We start from the raw sequence: 12,911 nt of genomic DNA, 5'->3' as shown, positions 1-12,911 counted from the left end.
TCTGATCACACACACTCCCCCCTCCCTCTCCCCCACGCCTCACCCCCCACCCATTCAAACTAACCAACCCAACACCCCGCAAACCATATAATTAGGGAACATTTTTCTTATGAAAGATTCCTGTCAAAATATAAACTATAGCTTTTCTGAAAAACGTGTGCTAAAACGCTAACTGGTATAATATAAACAACATACAAGGCCGTGGCTACATGCATATGTAGTCCTAAATTCATTTCCTCATTATATTCAGTAGTTTAGAAAGTAACGTGCTGCCATCTAAAAATCATCCGAGCAAAGATTTATAGTGTTGAATTGAAATACAGTGTATATAAAGAATAAATTGCAATTTCCCGTTTTCAAATTGTAACTCACCCTAGCCAACTGAAAATAGTTCAGCGCATAAACTATGACCATAAAAATTAAAGTTTTGATGAACATTCAAAGTCACCTAATTATTGAAATGTGTCATAATTTTATGAACTGAATCCAGTTTTATCTCTGTCTCTAGTTTGGATAAATATTTATCTTCGATATATGACAAAAAATCACACTTTTAAACCTTGATATGACATAATTCATTATACTGTGTGCACGAAACAAGGACAATGTTATAATATAACAAAAACATCAAATTTGCTTCTATGGGAATGCATTTGTGAAACACTCTTTCTTGGATCGTGGGCCAAGTGAGTTGAACGCCGAGCAAATATTTATAAAGTACGCTCCTCTAGACGACACATTCTACGAGCGTAAAATAGCGTTCAGACCCGGTTTGTACGATTAGCCCCGGTGTTTATATTGCATCATTTTTCTGCTTCCCACATATAGCTCAACTCAGGCATATTAATTTCAATGTTTATTACCTGTATATATGTTGCTTTCTTAATACTATAACTCATTAGCTTCATATCTAGTTTCAAACCTCCACCTCCGAATACATCTCCATCTAGATTAATCTCCTATAATATGTTTAAATCACCTAGCGCCATTGTCTACATGTATTTTCTATCTTCATTATATACTTAATACCATTTTTTGTATAAATAATATCCCACATCCGGTATTTACGTAAGTCCATCTCCATGCATAACACCATCTTCTGCATCTAGATCCGCCATTAAACATCTATATCAACTTGGGTTATATCTAACTTTACCTCTGAATATAACCTGGATTCCTACTCTTAGTCTTTCCTTTTATATCTAGCCAACAACCACATACATCTTTGTATCTACATCTCATCCCTTACATCTGTCTCCTCCTTCTATATCTATTTCTATCTACACCTAGCTATATATTCTTATCATTCAAAATCTACAAATATCGCGCCTTGACTATAGTCAGCCCCTTCTTCAAACTATATTCAGCTAGACAACTAGACACATCTCCTACAACTGGTTCCCTCTCATATACCTAGCAATGACCAATTTCCCATTTCTAGTTTTACATTACTCAGTCTAGTCGCACCCCTACATTTCATTTTTATTCTATGCCAGCTCCGCATTCCTTCCACCTTCTACATTCCAAACCAACGCGTGATATCCGAATACTGACGTAATCCTTCTATTTGACTCTCTGGAAACGTGTCGACGTTTGCGGGTAGAAAGACACAGGTCAAGCCCTCTTAATTACTCTGTAGGTGGTGTTGATTCCAGGAGAGTGGTCTTGAGGATGGTAAAAGCCATGTATTGTGTGCCTGGTCTACATGCACCTACGTTTCATATGGGAAAACTTAAAAGTTGAGTGGTGGTCTGCTTTGTAGGGAATGCTTTCTTTGATTAGTAAATGTAAAAAGACTTCCTCTCAGGATTTAATTTCCGTTTTACCATCTCTCCTCTCACGCTCGAAGCCCGTAGTTGCCCACAGTCGCTGGATGACCCGACAGTCCCCAGGGCCCAGGTTCATGAACAGTCCTCAACAGAAAATAATTCTAATTAGGAGATGACATTACAGACTTGAAAGAAGGCTCATTAACTTAAGGGTATTTTTCCTTAACTTCTGTAATGATTTCCTACGGGGAATTTAAGTTAAGTGATCAGGTACCTAATCAGTTCGAATTTAGGTCGCTAGTTTTGGAAAATAGAGAATTTAGTGCTGTAGATATCTCAATGGATACTTCCTTCAGAGATTACACAAGGATTGAGTCAGGACCTGCACAGCCTTGTTGGGATTCAAGCTTTAGAGAAACTTCGTTATGTAACTGCATGCACCAAGGTAAGGCAACGCACATATTTTCATGTGTGAAAAAATAAATGAATTAGCAATCGGCTTCGCGCTTCGTCTTTCACCGTTCTACTACAATAATCTAGCTCCATCTTGCATCTACTATATCCCCCTGTCTCAATATGGTGGCTGATTACGGCCATCTCGTGTTGTTGTGTTGTCGCCTTATCGTGTTGTCGCCTTGTCGAGTTGTCGCAGGTCTCAACTGCGACAACCCGAGATTTAACAGTTAAAATGTCGACTGTCGCGTTTTCGAACCAGAAAAAGTCGACAACACGACATGCGAACAAGTCGACAAGTTCGACAACACGACAACGGCCACGACAAGTCGACAAACTGCGACAAGTCCGACATTTCAAAAATGTCACTTGCTAATCGAACCGCGCGCGTACAGAAAGGACGACTCTCGTGTTGTCGCGGTAAACATGTATTATTGATAATTGACATTGTCGTGTTGTCGAGGTTGTCGACTTGTCGTTAGGTTTGTCGTTGTTGTCGTCGTTTATCCTTGTCGTGTTGTCGACTTGTCGTGTTGTCGAGTTGTCGACTTGTCGCCTTCCTATTACACATGCGCAAATTATATGAAATAACCACTATCTTTGAATATAGAAAACTGAAGTCAGTGCTTGTGAATATTTGGTGTGTTTGTAAGATATTCGATGTTCAAAATTGTTAAAAAATTATATTTTTCCCCATTGTTAACTCTTTTGAAATGTATTATACTTAACGGAAATCATAATATTAAATTAATTGAATATTAACAAAACAAAGGATATTGTCAGAACACAGAACAAAAATGTTTGTACAATGAACAGTAACAGAGAGGACAAAAGTACATTTATCTTCAACTTAATATTGTAAAATCTCCTTTACAAAATATTGTGTTATTAATCGGTTAAAACTTATTATTCAATTTGAAGAATTGAAGAGAACACGGATGATAAGACGAAATATTATCTATTATTACTAATTACTGTAATAGGTTATGTGTGCAGTACATCAAACAATAACCTTAATTTAAGATCTAATAAAGATTTTGATTTAAAACGATAAGAAAAAAATCATTAAAACTTTCATTTAGTCCAAAGCGTTATAGAACAGATAAGGTGTTGTGCCCCATCTTTCTGGTAATTAGTTCATCTATTTTGATCATCTGCTTGCATCACAACGTATATAATGGTTAATATTCTTATTTATAAAATTTGTTTATTGGAATTCAGCAAGATTTAACCCTCGAAAGTTTGATTGTGCATTTTGACTACAGTAATTCATACAATAGTAATCAAATGCTGTAGCATAGATACTTCCAGTAGACATTTAATATAATGGAACTCTTGCAAAAGAAAAGTACACAATTAGTATTTCTGGGTCTAGAAATTCCTAATACATAAAACATGTGTTCATTTTTACGAAATGAATATCATAATTATATAATAATCTTTCTCAAAGCGATCAATTTGTGGTTAAGAGAGGCTTGGCTAATTATGATACATCCAAGTATAATTGACCTGTGTTAATATGGTCCGAGTGCAAAGTCAATAAAAGCAACTCAAGTTACATTACGCAAACATTGAGTTCTTCAGGGTGGTGTCCTATGGTCGATGTTTTTTCTTGTAAGTAACATGCACATTAGAGAATGGTTTGATACTTGCCAAAGAAAATAATATCTAGTATAAAAAATAAGGACCTCAGTTTCGGTTCATATGGTGTTATACCGCCCTGGTATAATTTAAAATAATGACCTCGGGCTACGTACGGCCTGGGTTATTATTTATTCTACCAGGGCGGGATAATAACTTATATACAGCCTTTACATGCATGTACTTATCTGCAGTGCTTTTATCTATAATATTCAGTAATTCCTGTGTTATATTTCGATACATTTACCATTATGCTCCGTCGTTATATCGAGATATTCGATGCCTTTTCCTTTATATTATGTAGCTAAAATTAAACTTTATATTCGGTACAAATTTCTTTAAATTCTGTACACACTTCTTTATATGATGTGCAACCTTCTTTATATAATGTGCAAACATTTATATAATGAAGATCAAATCCGGCTTATAATATTTGCATAATTTTTCGGCTGATTTCGTCTTAGTGACAGCACTTTGTATAGTTGTGTAGGATTTTGAAAGGAGGAAATTATTGCTCTTACCAACGGTAGTAACCGTTTTTTTGTGAAGATTTACTATAAATATGATTTTAACCGCTAAAACTTCATACAGGTGGACTACGTTTTGTTTGTCTCGGGATCCGATCCATCCTTCTCAATATATATATCACACCTTGTAGATTGACAATTTTACCGATTTTTGTATTTAAACTCATTAAAACGTCCTAAAATAGTCTAATGCATGACACTCTGGTGGGTCCAAATTATTGGGTCGCCATCTACATGTAGACAATTAATCCTGTGTCTATATTGGATCACCAATATAAGAAAAAAAAATGATTTTGTTTTTAATTTTAGATGTGCTACTATTTTGTTAATTCATATCATAAAAAATAAAAACAATTAAGAAGCAAACACTTATTGAATTCTTCGTTTCGGAAAGGTAGTTGGTCTTAAAAGCTGTATATTTGTGCCGTAATTTTCATACTCACGAATCAAGAGCTTTTGGATATTTTATTCACCATCAACCTTTCGAAAATTACATTTACAAGTATGAATAAGAACTGAAAATGATTTTGACAGTACATATGCGGTCAGGCTATAAAGCCAAGATGTGGTTTCTACAATTTCATTTAACATTTTTTATGAAGTAATAAGAAATTATAAAGTGATTACTGCAGGTATGCATTTATTTAACATACATAAGGACATAAATTCTGACTTGTAAAATAATGTTTACAACACCCTCTCCAACACCCCCCGGCATCGGCCCCCTGCCCCCCCGCCCCCTCACGTACATGGTTTTCTGATCATTTGAATGATTATCACACCTTAAAACAACCTGATGGTTTTCAATAGATTCTTGAAGAAAAAATTGCATGCCTAGTTACGACACATATAACTTATTAATCAACACATAAAAAATCGGGTAATTAATAAAACAAAATGTTCCCAGCCGTCATACATCATCTATGATATAGGTATATGTATATATAATATCCGAATAGCGTATATTGAACTTTGATTCCTAGGCGTGGCAACATTATAAGATTTTTTAATTACAATATATGTAGATCTGTTACCCCTGTTGAGATCAGCCGCTTGATTTTTACACTTCAACTTATCCTAAACATGTTCCCTAAACAGGTTTAGTTGAATTCGGACCAGTTGAAGAGAAGGTGATACGAATTGTTATAATTAATGGTGATAGACGACAAATAAAATTGTGATGTCGATAGGTCACGCTGCCTGGGTGACCACCTTATCCTTAATAGTCCGAAACTGCCTGTTAATCTGAACGTCCGCTTAGTCCGAACGACCGTTAGTCCTAAGGCCCATTAGTCGGAAAGTCATGATAGTCCGATAACCGATAATAAATGTACAACTTAATTACAAGACTCAGTAGTAAACTTGCTAAGATATGTGTAACTCTAGATTGACATCATCTCTATGTGACCCACGGATGATTGCACTGCACTACGCTACAATTATCATCACAAATGTAACGTAGGGTCACCGACAAAAAAACGAAATGAAATTGTGAAAAAAAAGCATAATCTTGCAATACATGTACGTTTAAACGTATCCGATATGAAAGAGTGTATACATTACACTGCAATCCTGGTTTATTTGTTTCCCAGAAATTACCATTATGCGAACCATTTTCATCATTGAAAAAGGAGAGAATAAACAAGTAAAAGGAAGAAAAAGAAACACAAAAAATAAGTCGTGAAATACATATTTCAAAACATGTAGGCAGGTTAGAATTGGTGATATATATCATCCATTCATGCAGCCATGTTATCCCTAATTGCAATCAAATTGCAGTACAACATAAGCTTTACATTAGGCGGTATGTTTGTAAGATAATTCATAAAATGTATATTTATGTGACATCTTAATAAAATGTAAGATTATTTTCTATCTCTTTATGATTTTTTTTTATTTAGAAATTTTGATTTATTTTTTATTATGCAATGCTCATTGAAGAAATCAGACAACTCATTGCCGTCCATAGAAGTTTGCACTTAAATAATTTTAAAGAATTCCCGAAAATGTATTTATCACAATTTATTGAAAACATGTCAAAACTATAAATTTACATGAAGTAAAACAACTACATAATTGCACTATTTTCTTTAATTTTCGGATTAACGGGCCTTCGAACTATTAGGCCTTAGCGGTTCAAGTGTCCTTAAAATTAACAGATGACGATTACTGCTTACTAATCAGACCATTATTACACGATTATCATATAATAAACAAATTATTGAAATTCATAGTTCAGAGGGAAAAAATATTTTGACAACCTCTTGGTAAAGAAATTGTTAACAAATATCTTCATCTAGCTACAGCCACATGCACACAATTATTTTTCATAAGCAATCCAATATGGCGAGTGTTATCCATTGTTTGCGCATGTGTAACAGGAAGGCGACAAGTCGACAACTCGACAACACGACAAGTCGACAACACGACAAGGCGACAACACGACAAGTCGACAACTCGACAAAACACGACAAGTCGACATTTTACCGCGACAAACACGAGATTCTGTACGCGCTAATTAGCGTGTTTGAAATGTCGACTTGTCTGTTGTCGACTTGTCCGTCTTGTCGTGTTGTCGACTTGTCGCGTTCGAAAACGCGACAAGTCGACATTTTAACTGTTAAATCTCGGGTTGTCGCAGTTTGAGGTACCGCGACAACTCGGTGACAAGGGCGACAACACGACAAGGCGGACAACACACAACACGAGATGGCCGTAATTGACCAATGGGAAAGTAGCCACACCACCATATGTTGTCGCGGTAAAATGTTCGACTTGTCGTGTTTTGTCGACTTGTGTTAATTTCGTGTTGTCGCCTTCGTCGTGTTGTCGTGTTGTCGCCTTGTCGTGTTGTCGACTTGTCGCCTTCCTATTAACACATGCGCAAAATTATATGAAATAACCACTATCTTTGAATATAGAAAACTGAAGTCAGTGCTTGTGAATATTTGGTGTGTTTGTAAGATATTCGATGTTCAAAAATTGTTTAAATTTATATTTTCCCCCATTGTTAACTCTTTTTAAAATGTTTTATACTTAACGGAATTTATTAATATTAAATTAATTGAATATTAACAAAACAAGGATATTGTCAGAACACAGAACAAAAATGTTTGTACAATGAAACAGTAACTGAGAGGACAAATGTACATGTATATCAACTTAATATTGTAAAATCTCCTTTACAAAATATTGTGTTATTAATCGGTTAAAACGTATTATTCAATTTGAAGAATTGAAAAGAACACGGATGATAAGACGAAATATTATCTATTTATTACTAATTACTGTAATAGGTTATGTGTGCAGTACATCAAACAATAAACCTTAATTTAAGATAATATAAAGAATTTGATTTAAAACGATAAGAAAAAAAATCATTAAAACTTTCATTTAGTCCAAAGCGTTATAGAACAGATAAGGTGTTGTGCCCCATCTTTCTGGTAATTAGTTCATCTATTTTGATCATCTGCATGCATAACAACGTACATAATGTTAATATTTTTTTTTATAAAATTTGTTTATTGTAATACAGCAAGATTTAACCTCGAAAGTTTGATTGTGTATTTTGACTACAGTAATTCATACAATAGTAATCAAATGCAGTAGCAATAGATACTTCCAGTGGGACATTTAATAAATGGAACTCTTGCAAAAGAAAAGTACACAATTAGTATTTCTGGGTCTAGAAATTCCTAATACACAAATCATCGTGTTCATTTTACGAAATGAATATCATAATTATATAATAATCTTTCTCAAAGCGATCAATTTGTGGTTAAGAGAGGCTTGGCTAATTATGATACATTCAAGTGTAATTGACCTGTGTTAATATGGTCCGAGTGCAAAGTCAATAAAAGCAACTCAAGTTACATTACGCAAACATTGAGTTCTTCAGGGTGGTGTCCTATGGTCAATGTTTTTTCTTGTAAGTAACATGCACATTAGAGAATGGTTTTTGATACTTGCCAAAGAAAATAATATCTAGTATAATGTAAAAATAAGGACCTCAGTTTCGGTTCATATGGTGTTATACCGCCCTGGTATAATTTAAAATAATGACCTCGGGACTACGGTCTGGGTTTATTATTTATTCTACCAGGGCGGGACAACAACATATATACATTCCTTATGCATGTATATCTGCAGTGCTTTTATCTTTAAATTCGGTAATTCCTTCCTGTGTTATATATGGTGGCTGATTACGGCCAATCTCGTGTTGTTGTGTTGTCGCCGTTGTCGTGTTGTCGCCTTGTCGAGTTGTCGCGGTCTCAAACTGCAACAACCCGAGATTTAACAGTTAAAATGTCGACTTGTCGCGTTTTCGAACCGCGACAAGTCGACAAACACGACAAGACGACAAGTCGACAACACGACAAGTCGACATTTCAAACACGTTAATTAGCGCGTACAGAATCTCGTGTTGTCGCGGTAACCATTAAATGTCGACTTGTCGTGTTGTCGGACTTGTCGTGTTGTCGCCTTGTCGTGTTGTCGACTTGTCGTGTTGTCGAGTTTGTCGATTTTGTCGCCTTCCTCTTACACATGCGACAAATCATATGAAATAACCACTATCTTTGAATATAGAAAACTGAAGTCAGTGCTTGTGAATATTTGGTGTGTTTGTAAGATATTCGATGTTCAAAATTGTTAAAAAAATATATTTTTTTCCCATTGTAAACTCTTTTGAAATGTATTATACTTAACGGAAATCATAATATTAAATTAATTGAATAATTAACAAAACAAAGGATATTGTCAGAACACAGAACAAAATGTTTGTACAATGAACAGTAACAGAGAGGACAAATTGTACATGTATATCAACTTAATATTGTAAAATCTCATTTACAAAATATTGTGTTATTAATCGGTTAAAACTTATTATTCAATTTGAAGAATTGAAGAGAACCACGGATGATAAGACGAAATATTATCTATTATTACTAATTACTGTAATAGGTTATGTGTGCAGGATCAAAAATAACCTTAATTTTAAGATCTAATAAAGAAATTTGATTTAAACGATAATGGAAAAAATCATTAAATTTTCATTTAGTCAAAAAAGCTTTGATAGAAAGCTAAGGTATTGCCCAATCTTACTGGTAAAGTTCATCTATTTTGATATTGCATTAATATCACAATAATAATGTTTATATTATTCTTATTTATAAAAATGTTGTTAGGAAATTTGATAATACAGCAAGATTTAAATGAAAGTTTGAAACAACCAAAAATTTTGAACACCAGTAAAAATTCATACAATTGTGGAATCAAATATTTTGACATAGATATATTCCAGTAAATTTAATATAATGGAACTTCTCAATTAAAGAAAATGTACACAATTCGTATTTTCTGGGTCTAGAAAGTACTAATACATAAAACATGTGTTCATTTTACGAAATGAATATCATAATTATATACTAATCTTTCTCAAAGCGATCAATTTTGTGGTTAAGAGAGGCTTGGCTAATTATGATACATTCAAGCGTAATTGACCTGTGTTAATACTATGGTCCGAGTGCAAAGTAAATAAAAGCAACTCAAGTTACATTACGCAAACATTGAGTTCTTTCAGGGTGGTGTCCTATGGTCGATGTTTTTCTTGTAAGAGTAACATGCACATTAGAGAATGGTTTGATACGTGCCAAAGAAAATAATATCTAGTATAAAAAATAAGGACCTCAGTTTCGGTTCATATGGTGTATAAATACCGCCCTGTAATAATTTAAAATAATGACCTCGGGCTACGGTCTGGGTTATTATTTATTCTACCAGGGCGGGACAACAACATTTTTTCCACTTCTTCTCAAATAGTAGGCACTAACATCCCTAGTTTGTGCTTCCTACCACAAACTAACAAGCAGCAAAGCTCTGTTCACTCAAGGAATTAACGCAACAAGGATATGGCGAATACTTGGCACATCTTAATGAAAAAAGATGGCCGATAAGTTTTATTATATGATCTTTCAATTAAAGTTTTTCAATAAAATAAGGTTTTACAAAAAACTATGAGTGAAGGTGCGGCTTTAAAATCGCCACACAGTACAATATCCAGAAATTTTACAAGAGAGAACAATATGCTAACAATAGCAAACATACATCTATATACATATAAATGGTACACATACAAGTACAAAGAAAGCGGTGACAAAATATTACGAGAGAGAACAATATGCAATAAATGATAAAATAACAATAGTAAATCTACATTATACATATGCGGCTTTAAAATCGCCACAAAGCTTCATATAAATATAACCTATAACACAATATATGAAGCTGCCGCCACCCTTGCTGCGTATGAATGAAATACTAACTACAGACCTGATTACCAGTTAAAATTATTATAGAAAAAATACCAGTGGAAAACATAAAGCAAAATAGGAAAGAATAAAAAACAATCTAGAACTTACTGGAAACAGTGAAGCAAGTTAAAACTTCAGAAATGTAAGTTAAATAGGTGAAAATGTTTGGAGAATATAAACTATTTTGTTCAAACTTATTTCAAGCCGACAACACAATGATAGTTGTTGATCTAGACAAAGAAAATAATCGACAAATTGAATCAATATAAATGTATAAAACAGCAACAACTAGCATGTTGAACAAAGAGGAGTACTGCCACAAAAAGCTGTGTTACCTAACTGGTATTAAGATAGCCTGAGCATGTGTATTACAACAATAACTGAATGCTATAAATTATAGTGCAAAAATAGAAAAAACACCGGAGAGAGTGTTGCATGAACAAGACAAAACTATTACGTCCCATAAAATTGGGACCACTTAATGTAGACTTGTATCCCATCGAAGGTTTAGTCTAGAGCTAGGGCGTACCGCCACAAAAGATCCGAGCATTACCTTAAACAATAAAAAACATGCATAAAAACATATAAAACATATATAATGTAAGGTTACAAGTTTTAACCTTTTTAAGAAATTTAACTTAATATGTCTTACTGTTCACATGTAACAGCTCGTGCAAAATCTAATTAGAAGAGTATCAGCCAGATCCAGGGCGTACCGCCACAAAGGATATCTAACAGATAATAAAAAACAAAATAAAACACTGTAATCTAAACATTAAAACAAGAGCAGCTACTATTCTCAAATAATAAGTACATTGAAAATAACATTAGACCAGAAAAATCTGAACCGGGGCGTACCGCCACTATGGATCAGAACTAGCTGGACATGGAAATAAGATACAATTACATCAACTATCAAGCACTAGACAGAACTGGGGCGTACCGCCACCATAGTTCTCACCTATGATAAATACCCAATCTAGTAAAATCTTAGCTAGACAGATACATCAACAGGGGACCAACCACTACAAAGTACCCTACGTTACGGAATGTTTGCCAAACCTTGTGAACGAATGTAGACTTTAAAAGCGTCGCTTTTCCAACGACCTAGAGATCGGATTTGGGAATCAGAAAGACCTAATGAATTTGCAGCAAAGGATGCCCCCCCCAATTCTGAAGGAGTGACCTTTGAAACGTGACACATCAAGGTGGCACAGTGACAAGCATTGTTGGACGAGGGAATCAAAACGCTTTCGCGGGAAGGGAAGTCCTTGGCGTGTTAGAAAGAGGCATCCTGCTTTAGAACCACGAAGTTTTAAATAATTGATAAGGTATAACACTGGACAATGCTTCTGGGGCATGGCTTTGACTGGAATAGTGTGAGGTTTCCCACTGATGTTGTGCTTAAAATGACGAAATGTGATAAATATTTGATTTGGTCTTTTGTCTTTAAATTCAACATCAACATCTGCTAATTGCAACAATTTCTTAGCTTGCGCTGAAGTATATGCTAGCAATTCCCCTAAACGAGCTAACGCATAAAATGCTAGTGTAAAGACCGCTGCTAAGAGAGACTGCTCGTGTGGGCAACTAGTAACTTTGCAGATTTGTTCACAAAGTGAATGCAAAATTGGAATAGTTATGGGCAGTCTCGTGTCGAAAGAAGGGGCCAGACGTGTAGCACCTTGAATGACCTTGCGAACAAAGAAGGATTTGGTAGGGTCGTTTAAAAACCATTTAGCTTATGTACATAGCCTAAAGCTGACAACTGTGACGTTATAGTACCAGGTGCCTTGCCCATTTGGTAGGCATGGGCAACATATAATGCTACTGTACTATGAGGTACTGGTATGCAGAATGGTTGTCCTAGTATGACAGTAGAAAATTGCGAAATCGCTGATAAAGCTCGATCATATATTCTTCTTGATGCTGGGGCCAGAGAAGCATTCAGGAGGGTTGACAAAGTGGGAAGAAGAGAGTTTGGTCCACCTGAGGATGCACTGGAGTTGGCTGAGGATTTGCAGAAGGCAGCAACTCTTTGAACCGCTTTATCTGTAAACGAGACAGAGCATCAGCCAATATATTTTTTCTACCTTCAATATGTTGAGCTTTTATCAAAATGTTATGGTGTAAACATTTTAGGACTAGAGCGCGAACCATTGTCATGATCACAGGGTCTCGAGAAGATTGAGAGTTTAAAACCGAAACAA

Source organism: Argopecten irradians, chromosome 10 (genome assembly GCF_041381155.1).
Source record: "Argopecten irradians isolate NY chromosome 10, Ai_NY, whole genome shotgun sequence".
Classification (NCBI taxonomy): domain Eukaryota; kingdom Metazoa; phylum Mollusca; class Bivalvia; order Pectinida; family Pectinidae; genus Argopecten; species Argopecten irradians.
Note: the sequence above shows the minus strand (reverse complement) of the source record.